The sequence below is a fragment of the Microtus pennsylvanicus genome, chromosome X (genome assembly GCF_037038515.1).
Source record: "Microtus pennsylvanicus isolate mMicPen1 chromosome X, mMicPen1.hap1, whole genome shotgun sequence".
In the NCBI taxonomy this organism is placed as follows: domain Eukaryota; kingdom Metazoa; phylum Chordata; class Mammalia; order Rodentia; family Cricetidae; genus Microtus; species Microtus pennsylvanicus.
The window spans coordinates 29,759,500-29,778,767 of NC_134601.1; the positions used below are offsets into that span (position 1 = coordinate 29,759,500).

Here is a 19,268-nt window from a genome sequence, read left to right on the forward strand (position 1 = left end):
GTCCTTCACTTCCCAGCCAGCTCCATCAGGGAGGTGTTGAGATCACGGTTGTAGAGAAAGAAGGGGATACATGTGAAGAATTAGGTATGTATGTGTAACTCCAGAAAGGTTTGTATTATGAAGAATACTTAGGTAATTATTTTCAAAATATCTAACGTTATTTTTCCCAACACAAAAAAGACAAGGTTAGTACTCATGTGTTTCCCCTCCAGTTTTCCCATCAGAAATGCAGATTTTTGCAGTGTTGCTGTGGACTGTGTACAGAGGGGGTGTTTTATGGATGGGTCTTGCCATATGGATTATTACCATGATGCCTGCTAAGGGTTGCTCTGATACCTACTTCCCTGTGCAGTTACTAGTATACAAGCATTGCTTGTCTTTGAGTAAAGTTCACTTTTTTCTTTTGATTATTAATGTATTTACTCATGCGTTTGTGTCTACTCAGAAACACCCATTTTTTAAAGGAGTACTCCTTTGTCATCATTATATATTTTGATGGTTAAATTATCCCATAACGTGCCCGTGCGAGGACACACATTCAAGTGGACCTGCTCTTCATTTATCTGCTTAGAATTCTGGATTATCTGACCAACCCCAGAAGACAGTAATCACCAAATGCTAGTTGTCAGTGACACTTTGTCTCCTCTTTCTGTCAAGGTCAGGTCTCTTCTATGATAAGAACAACAGGAAGGCAGAGAAAACACGCAGAAGGTTGACAAGAAGCTGACATGAGCCCTTGTTTTCAGTATGTGAGAGTTGTAAGTGCCAATGGTGAGAAGAGAGGCATTTCCTGTGTGCAAGGACAGTTGTACAGCAAGGTTGTGTTAGAAGCACGATGTCACGATAGTTATCCTGATACTTTTCTTATTTCTCCCTATGTTTAAAAGACACATTTTTCTTTAAATATATTCTGATTAGAGTTTCCTCTTCCTTTAAACTGCCCAGTTTCTCACCTCCTCCCATGACATCCAGATCCACCTCCTTTCTGATTCTTATTAGAAAACAATGGGCTCCTAAGAGATAAAAAATAACAAAATTAATTAGAATGAGATAAAATACAACGATCACATAGAATTGTCCTTGTGGTAGGACAAAGTGTCCTTGGAGTATATAACGAAAGGGCTTTATTTGGAATTTAAAGTAGATTGATTACCATCTGGAGTACAAGTCCATCTAAATCGACTCAGAAACTCAAAGAGACCAAAGCAGCAAGCATGAGGCAGGCATGGGTCTGCACCAGGTCTTCAATGTGTATATTATCTCTTCTAGTATTTTAGGAGAACTTTTATTTGTATTTTTATGGTGCTGTTGAATGTGTGAACAAGTGGGTCTCTGATTCTTGGGTCTTTTTGTGGGCTCTTTTACTCCTGTTCATTTGCCTCATCCAATTTCTATTTGATAATTGTGATTTAAAGTCTTATTCTAATTTATTTTGTTGTGCTTTGCTGTTATCTCTTAGAAGCCTATTATTATCTACGGAGAGACAGAAACAGAATGGATCCTGATAGAAGGGAAGGTGGAGCAGAACTGGGAGGAGTAGACTGAAGGGAAATTATAATCTGGATAGATTACGGGGAAAATCTATTATCAATAAAAATGGAAGAAAGATTCCCAGCAAAAAAGATAACACAAAAGGGTCATGGCTCACAGAGATACACTGACTCATATTTTGTTACTTCTAGGTCATTTGTTTATCAGTACTTATCCACCAACATCTCAAACCTAGACCACAATCAGCACTGAGATGTTATTGCTTCTTCTGTTGCCCTCATTTACCTTTTGATTCCATTCCTCCATCCCTCTCTTTTTGCTTTTGTCTTCATTTAATTTAGGAAGCTCTCAGTCTACCGCACTAGCTCACCTGTTTGCTATTACTCCTTGTCTTTATCTAGAAGTTATATATTAAAGCCCTGTTTTAATATCATTCTTTGTAGTATTCCAATAATTGTTGAGGTTAAGCAATGTCTTAAGTGTGGACTCAGTCTTCTATAGTCTGGCATCTTCTCAGGTACTATTTATTAATTTTTTTCCAGTTGAAGAGTGAGATGAGTGAGAATATGAACAAAGAGGTCAAGACCATGATCGGGACACCCATTGAAACAGCTTACTTGAGCTGATGGGAGCTCACGAACTCTGGCCAGAGAGGGAAGGAACCAGCATGGGACCAAGCAGGACCCTCTGAATGTGGGTGACAGTTTATGGCTGGGGCAGACTGCAGGGCCACTGGCAGTGACACCAGGATTTATCCCTGCTGCTGGTGCTGACTTTTTGGAAACCATTGTCTTTGGATGGATACCTTGCTCAGCCTGGATATAGTGGGGAGGGCCTTGCTCCTTCCTCTGGGCACTGTGCCTTACCCTCTCTGAGGAGTGGATGAAGGTGGGGTGGGGGTAAGTGGAGTGAATGGGCAGAGGAGAGGGAATAGAAACTTGGATTGGTATGTAAATGAAAAAAATAGATTGTTTTCTTGTAAAAAATACTCACTTTTCTCGCAATCTGAACATACATACAATATTTATTTAATAATTTTGTATATTGAGACATATACTAGATGATGTGTGAAAAGGAGGACATATTTCAGAAACCCTCTCATTTTTGAAACTTACAAAGTGTGCAGTGAGATACATAAACATGCAGAAAGTGACAGCACCTTAGGGTTTATGAACCAATAGCTACCGCACATTTAGTTATTGCCATTAATGGAGTGATGGACAGTATTGGCTAAGTTAAGAAACAAAATGACCAGCCTGACCAAGATTATAAAAACTGCCTTTCAAGCCCGGAAACTAAGGCGTGTTTTAAAAGAGAAAGGAGGTATGCTAGAGAAGGATTAAGGAAGCTACTCATACTCTCAGATATGACCGCATATCAGCAACATATAATTATTAATTCCGCATGATAGTGGCATATTGAACCACCTGCAAGGTAAAGTTGAAGTAAAATTGATGGGACTGAGTAATTCAAAGTATCATTCATTGTTAGCTTATCTTGCTTCAAAGAGCATAAGGTTTGTTGTTATTATTGTTGTTGTTGTTATTTTTATTGTTATTATTTTTCCTTTGATTGAAAATAGATTGTTTTCTCATGCAACAAAAGTCCCAAGAATCCATCAAAACACTAAACTTAACCTGGAATCCAATATGCTCAAAGGACCGGATGCAGACCCTTGCAGAGACTCTGAATGTTGTCTCGGTCTCTCTGAATTCACATAGGCTTTGATGAAGCTGTTACGAGATGTGGGGATGTAGCTCAGAGGTAGAGCACATGTTTAGCATATATGAGGCCCCGGGTTCGAGCCCCGGCATCTCCAAAACAATGCTTTTAACCTTTGACTGTTCTTTTTAGGATGTTTCTGTGCAAGGTGTCCCAGACTTTAAAGTCTCGTAATGAGGTCATATATGCATAGCTAATTATTGGATGAAATTGTTCGTTTGTCACTGTGACAGCAATGTTCATTTTTGTGACGACATTTCCATAGACACCGCCATGGTCTGGTGAGTAGAACGTGGGCAAGCTTCCAGGGACATGTTTTGTTCACAGAGCGAACAAAAAAGAAAGCTCTGCTTTCGTAGTGGGGACAGTTTCTCAGATGATGGGTATACTTTCTTGGGTGAAAACAAGGGTGAAGAGTTCTTGCTCAGAGAGAAAGAAAGGGAGGGCTGGGCGGAGCCATTCCTGGTTACTAAGGGGGAGGCAGCATTGCGGTTGTCATAGAAACAGGGGTCATTATGGCGACCATTTTCAAATGCCGACCAGACGATGTCCTGAAAGCAGCATTTAGTTCCGGATGTTTGGACTGAGTTGAGCTTATGGATTCCAGGAGGTGAGTACCAGATTCTTCCTGAAAGTTGGGAGGCAGATGCAGGGATTCCAAACTCAAGTAGGACCACTCGTACCTCGGGTTTTGCAGCCTGTGTATCTCCGGAAGGAGACTGACTTGGGACCATTTTGCCTCCTCCTCTGCTGTTGTGTGCCAGGCTGTGCTGGAGCCATTGTCCAGGAGGGGAGTTGTGGGAGAGCAAGCAGGAGGGAAATGAGGCCAAATGAGCACTCTGTGATCCCGACTTCCTACTCTGTGCATGAGATTGTTCGCCCATAGGATCGGTGAGATTTAATAGGGAAGGGAGATAGCAGGGCCGTCTTCTTTCCAAGTTGCAGTCAGTCAGATCTCTGGGCAAACAGAAAAGAAAGCAATTGATTTGTATTTGAATAGTTTGAATATTATTCGAATGAGTTAATGTTCAGCTATATATTCCCAGCCTTATTTACCACTGGATGACCAGCCAGCACCTTCCTCTCCACTGCCCCCTTCTTCCCCATACCCGTCTGTACAAGTCCTTCTCTTTGAAAAGGCCATGAGATTGCTCGTCCATAGGACCGGTGAGATTTAAGAGGGAAAGCCTAAATACTAGTCCATAACTACCCTACATGTCTCAGATGAGTGCTAAAATACGCACTTGGTTAAGGATTTTCTTTTTAGTAATCTGCGGTTTTGTTTGGATTTGAGACAGCATTTCACTGTGTCCTACCCTGGCTCAGAACTCTCAGTGATTCTCTAACATTTGTCTGTTTCTAAGGTTTTTCCACAAGCTGTGTATTTAATCTACAATGTTTAGAGTTATCCACTCAATTTTTAAAAAGAATAAGTGCAATTTTATTATTACTGCATTGAATCGGTAGCTCAGTTTTGAATCAACAGACATCTTACTAATAATGAATTGTTTGAGCCGTAAACATAGTTGTCCTTCATTAAGAAAGGTTGTCTCCAATTCAGCAATGTTTGGAAATCTCTCAGCCTATCAGCACTATGGATCTATCTGTTGGGATTATTCACAAATATTTGTACTTTTTGATTCATCTTTAACTGGTATTATTTTTTAAACACAATTCATACGTATTGTTTTTTCTGTGAACAAATTATTAAATATTCTGTAAACTGTCAGGAACCAAGTGTCAATGAAACTTACAAGGGATATTTTTTGTTGCAAGCATGGATTATCCCATGATGATATCTTTATTTGATGTGTAATGCAGTTTGTCCCTATTTTCTTGTCAGCATTTACAGGTTATTATTGACAGTCTGAAACAAATGAGAGAAATGTCCCAGAGACAAGTCCATGGCCATCATCACAGGAATCTCATTCAAACCACATATGTTAGTAGCTCTCACCATCCCATGTGTGGTCAGAGATGAATCTGTTGTAACGTGGTTGTACCCCTTGAGCTCTCAGTAAACACCAGGGAGCTAGGAGAGTGAGAATGAGAGGTGTGTGTGTGTGTGTGTGTGTGTGTGTGTGTGTGTGTGTGTGTACAGGAATTCCTTGGCAGAGGCTGGTGTGCAAAGACTGGTTGATTGACTCTTAGACCTGCAGTGATATGGAGGTGGTGGAAGTCGCAGTCCCAGGGCCTAATTACAATTTCCTTCGTGTTCTCTTGAGCCCATGAGTAGCCACTCCTTTGGCTCCCTGTGTTGGACTTACTTAACACCTTGTCACTAACAGATGACGTTGAAAATATCAGAATATGTCTCCTTAACAAAGCTTTAAGTTTCTACCAGTCAAAGGACTGTGTGTCATCACATAGTAGCTAGTGCCTGTAGCTGAGGTTTCTCTGCTTTACCACAATAGTCTACTTAATATTATCACCAAGGTACTTAAATAGAGTCTATAGTTTCTTCATTCTGTTATTATAGAAACTTCATGAAACTGTTTCCACATTGTAACATGCAATTTGTACTAACATAAACCTGTCTCTCTCATGTTTACTCACAGATATTTGACTCCAGAGTGAACTGTCTTCTTCCTTCGAGGTGAGAGCTGTGTGTTTACATTGACATTTGTTAGTGTGTGTTGTGTATATGCTCATGCTTGTGCAGATATGTCCCTGGATATATAAGTGTGAAAGTTAGTTAATCACTTACTGCTGTGATAGGTTATGTGTTATAATTCTCCTGGTCCTCTTCAATGATGACCTGGTGTGTAGTATACTGCTTACATATCTCCGTAGTTCTTTACTCAGGATGGCACAACACCCATTTTCCCAAACTGTTTTCCTCTCTATTGCCGTTCTCTATTTCCATGCTCCATTTGTCCCAATATTGGCCAGAGGAATCCATTTAAGATGGCATAAATGTTCATTTGGTGCCTCTGGAGAATTTCCTGGGTCTAAGCATCTAAGCATTGTACTCTCTTAGCCCCTGTGTGGAAAGGAAGTAATGATGCCTACCTCAAGGAACCATTTTCAGGGCCTGAACTGAAAGAAAAAAAAACCTGTGTATTTATGTGGTTGCCAGATTTCCCTTGCCCCCTTTGTGCTGCCCATGGAAGGCTGTGGCATGAAAGTAGGGGCCTGAGTGCACACAGAGAGGGGGAGTTCTTGCCACGGGAATGGGAAATGCACAAGCTCACATTCTCAGTATGTGTCTGCAGTCACAGTTATCACTGTGTGTGCCCAGGGTGGTGAGATGACCTGGGAGGAGGAAAAACATCATTGTGTACCTTCCATTGATGTTGTCTGCACAGACACCATCATTCCATCTCCTGGGATTTATGTGCTTTCTCATCCTGGTTTCCTCTATTTCATGAATTTTCTTTTCCCTTATGTTACCTTCTAGTGTAAAGCAAAGGGTTTAATCTCTGCAACCCAGAAGCAGGAGTTCATGGGGAAGAACCCAGTGTGCTGTGATGTCCACCAAACAGGAATTGTGAACTGAACATTGGGACATTAAGGGTGAGTTAGTTCCCTATCCCCATCCTTAACTATTCAATATGATATCAATACCTCATCTTCTGTTCATTAGCAGCTCTTTGAGGTTAAATGTGATCCCATGTGCCTAAATGCCTTGTCATCTCAGTTGGGTGGAAGGATCAAGGCACTTGTGAAGTGAGTATGTTACATCAGCTATCCCAGATCTCCCTGGTCAGTGTTAGTGCTACTCAAATATCGTGATTGCCTTCAAGTCTAACCCTATTTGATGTTACTGCAATTATAGTTCCTTCACAATCACCCATTGTAAGAACAGAATCTACAATACATTTACTCTGTGTCTATAGAGGACCACATCACATCACATCACTGATACTTTTTGCTTCAAACATCACACAGAACTGAGAGATATTAAAAGGAAAATGAAACATATATATATTTAATCATATTCTGCATTGATATTCTTCTTCTTTCTTCCAGATATTTCTGTTTCCTCTAAGATTTGTTTGTTTTAGAAACTTACTTTAACCCTTTTTAGCAGCATGTCTCATATTGATAAACAATTACGTTTACTTTTGATGATGGTTTTTTATCCCCAAGATAATCCAGCAGAATAATTTAGGTAGACATAGAGATTCAGGTTTGATAATTGCTTTTATTCAGCACTATAATAAATAGTGTGCTTTATCCCTTGGACTCATGCCTCATTATAATTACGTGGCTCTCTTTTTGTCTACCAGAAACAGAATTCCTTCAACGTGATCTCAAGGTTTTTTCTTTGTTTTTCTTTCTGAAGTTTGACTATGTCAATCATTTCATGTATCTTGGGTTCATATGCTTCCTGGTTTACTCAACATTGTTTTAGAAATAGATTTGTTCCTTTGTGCTTTCTTCTACAAGTTGTTGCATCTTCTGTTTTCATGGCCCACATATTTCACTGCCCTCTCTTTCCCATCCTCTTTTAAGCTCCTGTTCATCTCCTCATGGTCTATTTTTATTCTATTTTATTTTATTTTTATTCTATTTTATTCTAGTCATGACCTGCAAGAATGACCAAACACAGCCACACTCACAAACTAATTCAACTGTAGATTCGATATCTGAGAGAAAACTTGGGTCTTTTATCCTTACTGAGTCTGCTTTGTTTTACAGACCTTCTGGAAAACTTGGCTCTTCTCTTACATTTATGGATGCATAGAGGTCACCATTCTTGGAATATTTTTCTCTTTTCTGCTTAGCCAGGGTTTCTATTGCTGTGAAAGAGGCCTTTCAGTGCATCAGTGCCTAGATACATATGTGCCTCCCAAAACCAGTTTGTGATGATTGCTTCTCTCCTTCCACCTCATGGGTCTTGGGAATGGAACTCAGCAGGCAGGCATAAATATATGTACCTTTCTTTTACCAATTGAACTACCTGCAAATTGCAACATTTTAATCCATACATGCACTTGTGTAAAAATTTAACAGTCTCATGTGGAGTTAGTGTTGGCGAATGTTCCATATTCATCTGGAGAGTGGGTAGGTTGTCTTCTATCAAGTTTCAGAAGTTCATAGAGCTACAGGAAAAATAGCTTTCATAAATCTTTTCAATGTATTATTTCCCATATGATTATTGTTGCATCGAAAGCAGTGTGTTCCAATCTACTATTGTTCCTGAGCTTTTCCTTATCCATTGCATTACTCAGATCTCACTAAAGCAGTGGTTCTCAGTCTTCCCGTTGCTCTGACCTTTTAATGCGGTTCGTCATATTGTGGTGACCTATGACTACAAAGTTATTTAATTGCTACTCATAACTGTAATTTTGCTATTTTTATGGACCACAATGTAAATATCTGTGTTTATTTATGGTCTTATCTGATCCCTGTGAAAGGGCTCAAACTCAAAGATTGAGAACCACTGATCTAGAGGAATATAATTGGTAGACTGTGGTCCAGCTAATCCAACAATGGCTCTGTCTGGCAGAAAAGCCATAAATGGTAGTTGTTCAGTCAACAAGACTGGATGTCTCAGCAGTCCCAGTTTGGCACTGGAGATCTAGAGGATTCTTAGGGACCGGCTACTGGTCTTCAGTCACTATTGGAGTCCCAAAAATGTAGGTTCTAACTCAGCAAAGGGATGCCTCAGAAGCAGGGCAGATGACGTTGCTGATAAGAATGAGAGCAAGCAAAAGCAAAAGGTTTCCTCTTCCACGTCCTTTGATGTGGTCTTCCAACAGAGATGATGCCCAGATTAGGGTGAATATTCTCACCTCAAATGATTCAATCAAGAAAATCTCTCACAGGAGGGCCCAGATAATTGAGTTTTAGTTGATTTCAGATGTAGTCATAGTGACAACCAAGATTAGCCATCACATTCCTCAAAAAAATGCCACATTATTGGTATATTTCTTGAAAAACTAACATTTTGCCACTAAAGTTGAGCCCATAGAGTTATTTTGGGTTTCAAAAATATCTCTTAATTGCATATTCTTTTAAGCATTTCTCAAATATCAGAATTTTTATCTCAGGTTACCTTTTATTTGTAATTGGCTAATTATTTTTTGTTCATTTCTAAGTGTTCAGTGTAACATTTAAGGGGTATGTGCTTAAAAGTCAGTAGTTTAAGATTTTATCTTTTTTTCTGTCAATTATGTTTTATTTTATTTTTTATTTTTTTTTATTGAAAAAAAATTTCCGCTTCCTCCCTGCCTCCCATTTCCCTCCACCTCCTCCCACTCCTCTCCCCCTCCACCCACTCCTCTCCCCCTCCACCCACTCCTCTCCAGTCTGAAGAGCAGTCAGGGTTCCCTGCCCTGTGGAAAGTCCAAAGTCCTCCCCCCTCCATCCTGGTCTAGGATCATTGGGCTACCAGGTGGCCCTGTTTAGGTGCTGAGGAGTTCCATCTGGACGGGTGAGTGTGTGCTATCCAGGGGCGGATTGTCCCGGAAGAGAGCACAAACCCCCTCCCTTAGCTCCTTCTGCAGGGCTGTCTTTCTTACGCAAGACCAAGCCCCCCAGCACCTCCCCCCCAACCCTGCCCTGCTGTATGCTAGGACCAGTGCTCAAGAACAGTTTTAAGCTCCTACACTAAGGCTACCCACCCAGAGCGGTAAGTGCCTGCCTACCGGGCAGGCCTCAAGGTCCCCTGTAAGGGAGCCTGGGCACCTTCAGCTTGTTCTTCAGGGTTTCCTGTGCTCTCCTGGACCCCGCCCTGCCTGCCCCGTTCTTCCTTTTGTCCCCGGATCATTGGGCTACCAGGCGGCCCTGTTTAGGTGCTGAGGAGTTCCATCTGGACGGGTGAGTGTGTGCTATCCAGGGGCGGATTGTCCCAGAAGAGAGCACAACCCCCCCTCCCCAAGATCCTTCTGCAGGGCTGTCTTTCTTACACACGGCCTCCCCCCCAAAGCCTGCGTTTTCTGCAAGGTCCTTTGCTCAGGAACAGTTTTCTGCTCCTACACTAAGGCTACCCACCCAGAGAGGTGAGTGCCTGCCAACTGGGCAGGCCTCAAGGACCCCCGAAAGGGAGCACGTGCACCTTCAGCTTGTTGGCAGGGTGTCCTGTGTTCTACTTGTCCCCGCCCTGCCCCCCAAGTTCCCCCTTTTGTCCGCGGGTCATTGGACTACCAGGCGTCTATGTTTTGGTGTTAAGATTTTATCTTAACAGGCAACCTGAAGAGTATTTTTCTTTGCTTGATGTATTCATATACATTTACATTTATTATGAAATCAATACTCTTGGTCACTTAGAATCATCTCTATTCTATTACATGAAAAGCCATAGGTAGCACTTACCTTAATGATGTCTGTGAGATGTTCTGTATCCTAGATACAAGGATTCCTTAATCTGGTGCATGGTTTTCAAACTTGTATTTCCCCATCAGGGCATTGTCTTCATTTATCAACCATTACGTGGAAGAACATACAGCTGACACTTGATGGACGTTTTAACAACAAGCTTCTCAACTTATAAAAAGAGGTTTGTTATATCTAAGAAGTTTGGTTTTTATTGTTTTTAATGAGCTATACATTTAACTCCATTTCCCAACCTTCCTGCTCTCCTGTGACCCCCACACTCCCAGTTTTCTCAGGAGTTCTTGTCTTTTTCTCCTTCCTATGTAGATCCAGAATGTCTCTCTTAGGATCCTCTTTCTTGTCTCGGTTGTCTGGGGTTGTGGAAAGTAGGCTGATTTTTCTTTGCTTTATGTCTCAAAGTCACTCATGAGAGAGTACATATTACATTTGTTTTTCTGGGTCTGGGTAAGAAGTTTGTTTTGAATCCATGTTCCTGAGCTTGTAGGTATTTAGGTTGTTCCTCTGCCTCTTCCTCACCACCTTCACATCCTCCATTGCACCGTTTATCATAGCTAGTTCTGCTGCTCTTTCTCTCCCATTTCTCCACCACACATTTTGCTCACCATAATGGCCCCCTTGAAGTACCGGGTAAACCTGTGAATGTCTTCCCACCAGCCCAGGCTTTGACAAAGCAGGCTGGCCTGTGGGTGACTGGCACCTGCCTGAACAGAATGGTGTCAGGCAGCCTGGGGATATCTTCCTGGAACCCAATGACTGCAATGTTTTAAACATTGTGTATATTGTAAGCATTGCTGCTCAGATGGAAAGGGATCCTGGCAGTCGGGAGCCAAGGAATACCAAAAATTCACCTTAAACTTAGAAGTTCAGAGCCCTGCTTCAGGGAAAGTTTGCCCCAAATTAACAGCTCTGCTCTGGTAGGGGAGGGTTTCCCCAGCCAAGTTGTTACAACTCTGCTCAGATCCTCAGAAGAGTAACAACTCTGCTCTGCTAGGAGAAGCTTTTCCAGTTCTGCTCCCTTCTCCTCTGCTTGTCTCCAGTAGAAGTCATTGCTTCTCTGTTCTTCTTAGGCAAAGAAGGTCTCACCAAGCCTCATTCACGAGATTCACTGGGAGGGAAGAATCCAGGAGGTGGCTGCCCCTGCAAGAGTGGGAAAGGCAGCTCCCAACTGAAAAGGTACAGGGTGGTTTCATGCTCAGTGATCAGCTGGTTTTCCTGCTCAGGGATTGGTTGGTTTAATGCTGAGATATTGGTTAGTTGGTTTTGCCGAATTGGTAAGTGGAAGAGTGTGTTTCTGTGCTTTGGTTTCATGGGCAAAGTATGTTTATTTCACTGGCCTTTTTTTAAACGTTGGGCTCTGGTTTCAGGGCCAGTGAATTGATTCTAGTCTCAGGGTCAGTGTATGTTTCTTTTGCTCTGGTTTCAGGATCAGGGTGTGCTGCTGTGGACAGAAACGGTTGTTGTTCCCTTAGAAAGAGATATGCAGTCCATTGTGGGCCACCAAGTGAGTGCTGAGAACCCAGCCCAGGTCTTCTGTAAGAGCAGCAAGTCCTCTTAACCATGGAGCCATCTCTGAAGTCCAAGTCAGCAAATATTAAACGTAATTACTATTTTTCTACTTTCCCCATAATGACAATAGACATCTTCTTATACTCAGGTGGGTACAAGTTTCATTATTATTTACCAATTCATAAAGTTTCATTTCTATGTTAGTTGAGTTCTCAATCCCAACCACTGCCCAACCCTGTCTGCAGGAAAATACAACAATCTGCCATTATAGACAAATTAATATTTATGCTGGAATGTATTAGAATAGAACCAGAGTTTAGAGACATCTGGCCTTCATTCATCTTGAATATATGTTTAAATTTATCTATTTTGTTGCCCATGATAATTGTTCATTCTTAATATTAAATGGTGTAGCAATGTATAGCTACACAGAAAATTTTATAATTTATTTTTATTTTATGTGTATATATGTTTGTCTACATATAGGTATGAAGAGCACATGCATGCCTGATGCCCATGGAAGCCAAGAGAGGGCATTGGATCCCTTGGCACTGGAGTTACAGTTGGGAGCTGCCATGACAGTTTTGGGAAATGAGTCTTTGCCTGTTACCTGTTGTTTAGGTTGTTTTCAATTTCAGTGTCTTGTATATAAAGCTGGTGTGAACTGAAATAAGTAAGTCATTAAAAGAAAATATGTCCTCTTTCTCCAGGTTATATATTTGGGAATGTGATGGTCAGATGACAATTAACATATCAAGAAACTGAGAAATATTTTTCCACGTTATTGTGCTGTTTTCCGTGGCCACCAGCAGTGGGTATGATAGTTTCATCCTCCACAACCTCCCAGGTCTTCGTATGACAAGTCTTTATTTCTGAGTATTTTGTGGGGTGTCAAGAGTCCCCTCAGAGTCACCTGTCTCTCTTCCCTAAGTGTTAAGGATGTTGATGCTGTATGTTTCTCTTAGTGGAGCATCTACTCATCCTTCTGGCCAACTTTTATTTCCTGAATTGTCTATTTTCTTAGTGGCTCTTTTTGAGGTTTGGGAATTCTGGAAACAATAAGACTGTCACCTGATACACAAGTTCCCACATTCATTTTCCCAGGCAGGAAAAATATGTTTCTAACATATATTTGGAAGAGTGGACATTTTCTCACTTTATGGAGTTCGTAACAATCCAGTTGTTCATTTAATGAAAGGAGGTTTGTTATATCTAAGAAGTTAGTCTGTAATTCATTCGTTTTCTGCTACACGATTCATGTTTAGGTTGTATTCTTTTTAAAAAAATATTTATTTATTATGTATACAATATTCTGTGTGCATGTCTGCAGGCCAGAAGAGGGCACCAGACCTCTTTACAGATGAGACACCATGTGGTTTCCGGGAATTGAACTCAGGACCTTTGGATGAGCAGGCAATGCTCTTAACCACTGAGCCATCTCTCCAGGCCCTAGGTTGTATTCTTGATCAATTATCTTTTAGGTTTCTTTTCACTATTTACTGAGTGTCTGCCTATGTGACTGTGTGTACCGTATGCGCGTTTGAGTGCCGATGTCCACAGAGACCAGAAAAGACTATCAGTTCCCCTGGCTCTGGAGTTATAGGCATCTGTCGGCCACCATACGGGTGCTGGAAACTGAAGTCGGGTCCTCTGCAATAGCCAAAGGCACTCTTCACCTCAGAGATGTCTCTAGTCCTGTGTAGATCATTTGTTTGTTTTGGGTTGACTTTTGTATCCTGACATAAACAACTTGTCTATATTTATATTTGTGCATGGGGAGGTCTGCTTGTCCCAAAATAAGACAGAAAACAGGGCATTGAAGGGTATATGAGAGGGAATACATAGCCCCTCATCCTGTGATCATTTTTACCTTTTTAGGACATTCAAGAAACCTCAACCCAACTGATAGAGCCAAAATTACCTGCAGATATGATGCAACTATTCCTAAAGACATCTCAAAGTAAGTTTAAAAATAAAAACAAACAAACTGGAGTCTGAAGATAGTGTTCATTCTTTTATATTTATGAATGTCTTCCAGAGGATCCAGAATTGATACCCAGCACCTACCCGATGGTTCACACTGTCTGTAACTCCAGATTCGAGACATCTCAAACTCTGGTTCCCTCTGTGGGCAGTAGGTATTCACTCATGTGGTGCACAGACTTCCCTGTGGAAAAACATTAAACAAAGAAAAATAAATTAATTAATTGTGCTTACTTAGGACAAGACTACTTGTAAAATCACATATTAACCTTACAATTTAATTTACTAAAAGAAATTTTAAAAGCAATAAGAACATTTCAAAAATTATTTTTTTTAATTTTGACTTTTTAATAACGTATTGTATATTTTTCCTAATGGGAAAACAGAACCCATTTAAAGACTCAAAGTATTCTTACATGTAATTTTAAACAATGTAACTTTGAGAGCCATAAAAATCTTCACATTTCTCACTCTCCTGCCCTCCTCACACACCCTTTGTACTGACACCTAATCTCATGTCTCTCTCTAGTCCTCACTCAGGCCGTCATGCATGAGCCATGCTTATTCTATGTGAGATTCTGTCCAAAGCATTAATAAGCTCACAACCTTTGCTTCATCCTGGCTTTTTCTGAAAGTTTTTTATGCAGCCTAGATCCAGTTTACCAGGGTCAAGGTCATCAAAGGACAGGGTGATCCTCAGGCTGCAGGTCACGATGCTGGGCTGTACCTCCCTACCACTACAGGGAGTCCCAGAAAACCTCGGTGAAGAGCATATGTCTGCTTCACTGAAGGGTCTTTGTGTCTTTGCTAAAGGTGTCCCCTCACACGTGTGTGACTCTTCTGTCCCCTTCATATTCTTTTCTGTCTTATTGTCATTACCAATCAGGCACGCTGTCTTCATTTCTCTAGCTTTATAAGGGGTCTGGAAGTCATGTGTTTATCCTCCAAGATTGTTCCTTTTGAAGGTGTTTTCAAGCTGGGGTTCTTCATATTCACTGTGAGTTTCAGGATAAGCCCATTAGTTTATGAAAAGTCTGTTAGAGTTCTGTTGGTATTGCACTGGATCTATAGGTCTGTTTGAGGAGAACACACACCTGTATCTTCCATTGCATGAAGGTGATTGTAGCGTTAATTCTAATTGGTCTCAATAATAAAATCTGGAGTCAGATATTACGAGGTTGAATCTATAAGATCAGAACAGCAAAGCAGCCAGCTTCCAGTTCTTTCCTCTATGAAATTCTCAGACCGAATGGAACATCCTGTCTTTACAAGACCTCAGACTGAATGCCTGGATCTCAAGCCTCGCCCCACCTTATATTCCTCTCTTCAACAAACCCTGGGAAGAAAAGTGTGAGCCACCACTGCCTGACTCTCTTTCTGTTTTAGACTGGATCAATCTAGTGTAACCCAGGGTGGCCTTGAACTCACAGAGATCCATTTGCCTGTACCTCCTGAGTGTTGGGAAAGGTGAGTGCCAACACTGCCTATACTCTATGGCTAACTAGTGACTATCTGCACACACTGATCCTCAGGCAAGCTTTATTGTCAGGGAAGAAACAAAATATCACCACAGTCGAAGAATCTATACATCTTTACTCTCAGCAATGATTTGTCCCATTCAGTGTCTAGGCACTACAGAGAAGTGGGCAGAGTTTTCCTAATGATTTCCTATTTCCTGATGCTATCTCCAGTGACAGGGATATTAAATTACAGCTTCCACACATTTTCCTGTGGTCAACTGTCTGTGAGTAGACTTTAACAGAAGCTCTCTTTTAGGTTGAAATGTCAGGTTTCTCTCTCTATGATGAAAATGTCTTTGAAAACATATATTTGCTTTTGTTTCAATTTCAGTATTTTGAAGTTGCAAGTGAATTATAAGAAAAGAAACAAATGTCCAACATCCAGTTTGAGTAAAAAATTCTAAGGCAGCCATATGCAGAACATTTGCCCAAATGGAATCTTTGGAATCATAGAGATAGTCCTTCACCTCCCAGCCAGCTCCATCAGGGAGGTGTTGAGATCACAGTGGAGAGAAAGAAGAGGTACATGTGAAGAATTAGGTATGTATGTGTAATTCCAGAAAGGTTTGTATTATGAAGAATACTTAGGTAATTATTTTCAAAATATCTAACATTATTTTTCCCAACACAAAAAGGACAAGGTCAATACTCGTGTGTTTCCCTCTTGTTTTCCCATCAGTCACGCAGATTTTAGCAGTGTCTGCTGTGGACTGTGTACAGTGGGGGTGTTTTATGGATGGTTCTTTCCATGTTGATTATTACCATGACTCTTGCTAAGTGTTGCTCTGATACCTACTTCCCTGTGCAGTTACTAGTCTACAAGCATTGCTCGTCTTTGAGTAAAGTTCACTTTTTTCTTTTGCTTATTAATGGATTTACTCATGCATTTGTGTCCACTCAGAAACATCCATTTTTTAAAGGAGTACTCCTTTGTCATCATTATATATTGTGATGCTTAAATTATCCCATAACGTGTCTGTGCGAGGACACACATTCAAGTGGACCTGCTCTTCACTTGTTATCTGACTAGAATTCTGGATTATGTGACCACCCCTGGAAGAGAGTCACCAGCAAATGCTAGTTGTCAGTGACACTTTGTCTCCTCTGTCTGTCAATGTCAGGTCTCTTCTACGATAAGAACAACAGGAAGGCAGAGAGAACATGCAGTAGGTTGAAAAGAAGCTGACATGAGCCCTTGTTTTCAGTACGTGAGAGTCATAAGTGCCAATGGTGTGTGTGTGTGTGTGTGTGTGTGTGTGTGTGTGTGTGTGTGTGTGTATGTGTACATGGGTGTGTATAGGAAGGGTCTGTGAGATTAACAAAGAAGAGGAAGATGTCATTGCACATCTTTGACTTGACTGGATGCAGACAGACTACTCCATCCCTATATTCAGTACAGTAGAATGCATGAGCGTTCTCATCTGCCTTCCTCCCCTCTCCATGAGCTTTCTCTACCCTTACTCTGCCTTCTAGTAGAACAGGGGAGAAAACTGTGAACTCTCCATGGAGAACAAGCTCCTGTAGAAGAACCAAGTGTGGTGTGGTCTTGCCAGCCTGTTACCTAGCAAGAGTGACAAGATCATGTGGGACTCACCAGGTGAGTCATTTCCTTTTCTCTTCCCATCCGTGTGACCAGCAGGGGATCTGTGATGCCTTGTAGGAACACATCCTGTTGAGCAGGTAGCTGCAATAGCAGCACTCTTTGGAACAATGGCAGTCATAGACTCCCCAGATGACTGAACCCTGCATGGGTCCCATTAAATGACCAGAACTGAAATGGAAGCCATCCCTTCAGACCATTTCCTGAATGGGTCATGCATTTCTGCATCCCAGTTGCAGGGAGTGCTTATTAAAGTGGTAGATATCTGGGTCCACAACAGACACTGATTCCAACCCTAGGAAGTGGGGTGTGTATTGCTACTGTGTATGATATTCTGTCTTCTAGGATATGGAGTCACAGACTGCTTAATTCCATACCATGTTCTCTTGCTACTCCCGTAAATACCAGTGTGTTACATGGCATGTCAAATACGCATCAATTCCTTCATATATATTTATCCAGGTATTCACATACTGGCCTCTTTTGTGAGCACCATGTTCCTGCACTGTGAAGATTAGCACGGGTCCTTGTATATCGTGTTAGATAGGCAAACTGTCACTAAGCAGAAGAAATCAGTAATCAGAGCAATTCAATGTATTATTGGCTCTTTAAAGATCATACAGTTGATAGGAAATAGTTGTGATGGGGATTGTGGTATGTGATGTTACCCTCCAAAGTTTTTCAGAAGTTAGCATGTGATCTGAGTCCTGAATGAGAAAAAGAAGCAAGGCCATGCATAAGCCATGTTATAGGCGTGCTTGCCCCCATGGAGAACAGTGGATCTAATTGCAGAGGACAAGGCCAGTGGCCAGAGCCTTGAAGACAATGTGGACACTGCTTGGTTGTCATGATTTAATTCCTTTTGGTAGACTTGGCACTGCACAGAGAAAGGCCTGAGGAGGGCGAGATGAGGGAGTGTGTGGAGACAGTGGAGATGTTTCAGAAGACAGGGGAGGGATGGAGGTGGATTGAAAGAGGGATGAAGCCATGCTGCAGTGATCAGCAGGAGAGCTGCCCTGTGCAGCCTTGTCTGGGAGAGGGCAGATAGCACCTGTATGCGCTGTGCATTTTCCTATAGAGACGTTGCTCTAACATCTCTGGATTTGTCTGACCACATGGAGACACAGTGCTTCCGTTTACTGTCATCAGTTGTTCCACGTGTATTTGACACAGGGTAGTTTGAATACCCAAACTAGTTGTTGTAAAACTTATCAATTTGATAACGTGTCAGCTGATGAATAATTTTCAGATGTAAACGTTTCTAAGTAAAACTAACTGTAGCATAATTTCCAAAAGAATAAGAATCTAACATTTGTCTAATGAAAAGCAAACCTAACGTTTAAAGTATTTTTGAAAGTGGTTGTTCTACAACATGCACTGCTCTTGGCAGTTTTACAGATGAAGCAAGTGAGTAGGCTTTAGGCAGAGTCAAAGTGAAATCAGTCTCTAGGTGCTGCAGCTACTGCTTGTCCCTATTCTTTCTCCAGAAGAAGACTGCCTTTAGAAATGCGTATTTCTGACAGGTAGGCGTGGCACACACATTTAATCCCAGGACTCACGAGACAGAGCAGTATGATGTCTGAGTTCAAGGCCAGCCTGTAATTCCAATTGCATACATCAACATTAGTCTGCCACATTCGCAGAAACTTCTGACTGGTATTTAAAGCAGATATTATAACTAAAGGCCCCTAAAATCAATAGGTGAGCATTCTAATGCTTTTGTTTCACAGAGTGGGGAGCAGGGCTCAGAGCACAGGGTCTCACTCTGTTTTCTCCTCACAGAAATGCCCAGACTGTGTTTGGAAAATGGGTCCAGCACATCCAGGCTCAGGGAACCAAAGTTGCTGGGCCTAGGAAGGTTCCACATCTCTCTGACTCTAGAACAGTGGTTCTCAGCCTGTGACTTGTGACCTCTTCAGAAAACGTCTATCCCCCAAACTATTTTCATTGTGATTCTTACCTGTAACAACTTTACAGCGATGATGTAACAACAGAAATAATTTTCTGGTTGGGATCACCACACATGAGGGACTGTATTAAGAGTCACGTCACAGCATTAGGAAGGCTGAGAACCATTCCTGTACAGACATAAAAACACAGAATCCGGCTTGGGAGATATGTCTGAGATCCCTTCATCATTGTCCCATACTCCTAGGGAGGCA

At 41.4% G+C, this 19,268-nt stretch overlaps 1 long non-coding RNA gene and 1 other non-coding gene across 4 annotated transcripts; both read left to right on the forward strand.

Annotated features, from left to right (window-relative positions):
* Positions 1-3,238: 3,238 nt before the first annotated feature.
* Trnaa-agc (transfer RNA alanine (anticodon AGC)) lies at positions 3,239-3,310 on the forward strand. Its single transcript has one exon. It is a non-coding gene; the product is annotated as a tRNA-Ala (tRNA).
* A 3,406-nt stretch (positions 3,311-6,716) lies between these two features.
* LOC142840627 (uncharacterized) lies at positions 6,717-13,098 on the forward strand. Of its 3 annotated transcripts, none has more exons than XR_012908945.1 (6): positions 6,717-6,729; positions 9,471-9,595; positions 10,566-10,660; positions 11,565-11,670; positions 11,921-12,094; positions 12,714-13,098. It is a non-coding gene; the product is annotated as an uncharacterized LOC142840627 (long non-coding RNA). The 3 variants fall into 3 exon arrangements; XR_012908947.1 differs by lacking the exon at positions 12,714-13,098 and adding an exon at positions 12,490-12,670 and having other exon boundaries at positions 11,921-12,151; XR_012908946.1 differs by lacking the exon at positions 12,714-13,098 and adding an exon at positions 12,490-12,670.
* The last annotated feature ends 6,170 nt before the right edge of the window (positions 13,099-19,268 follow it).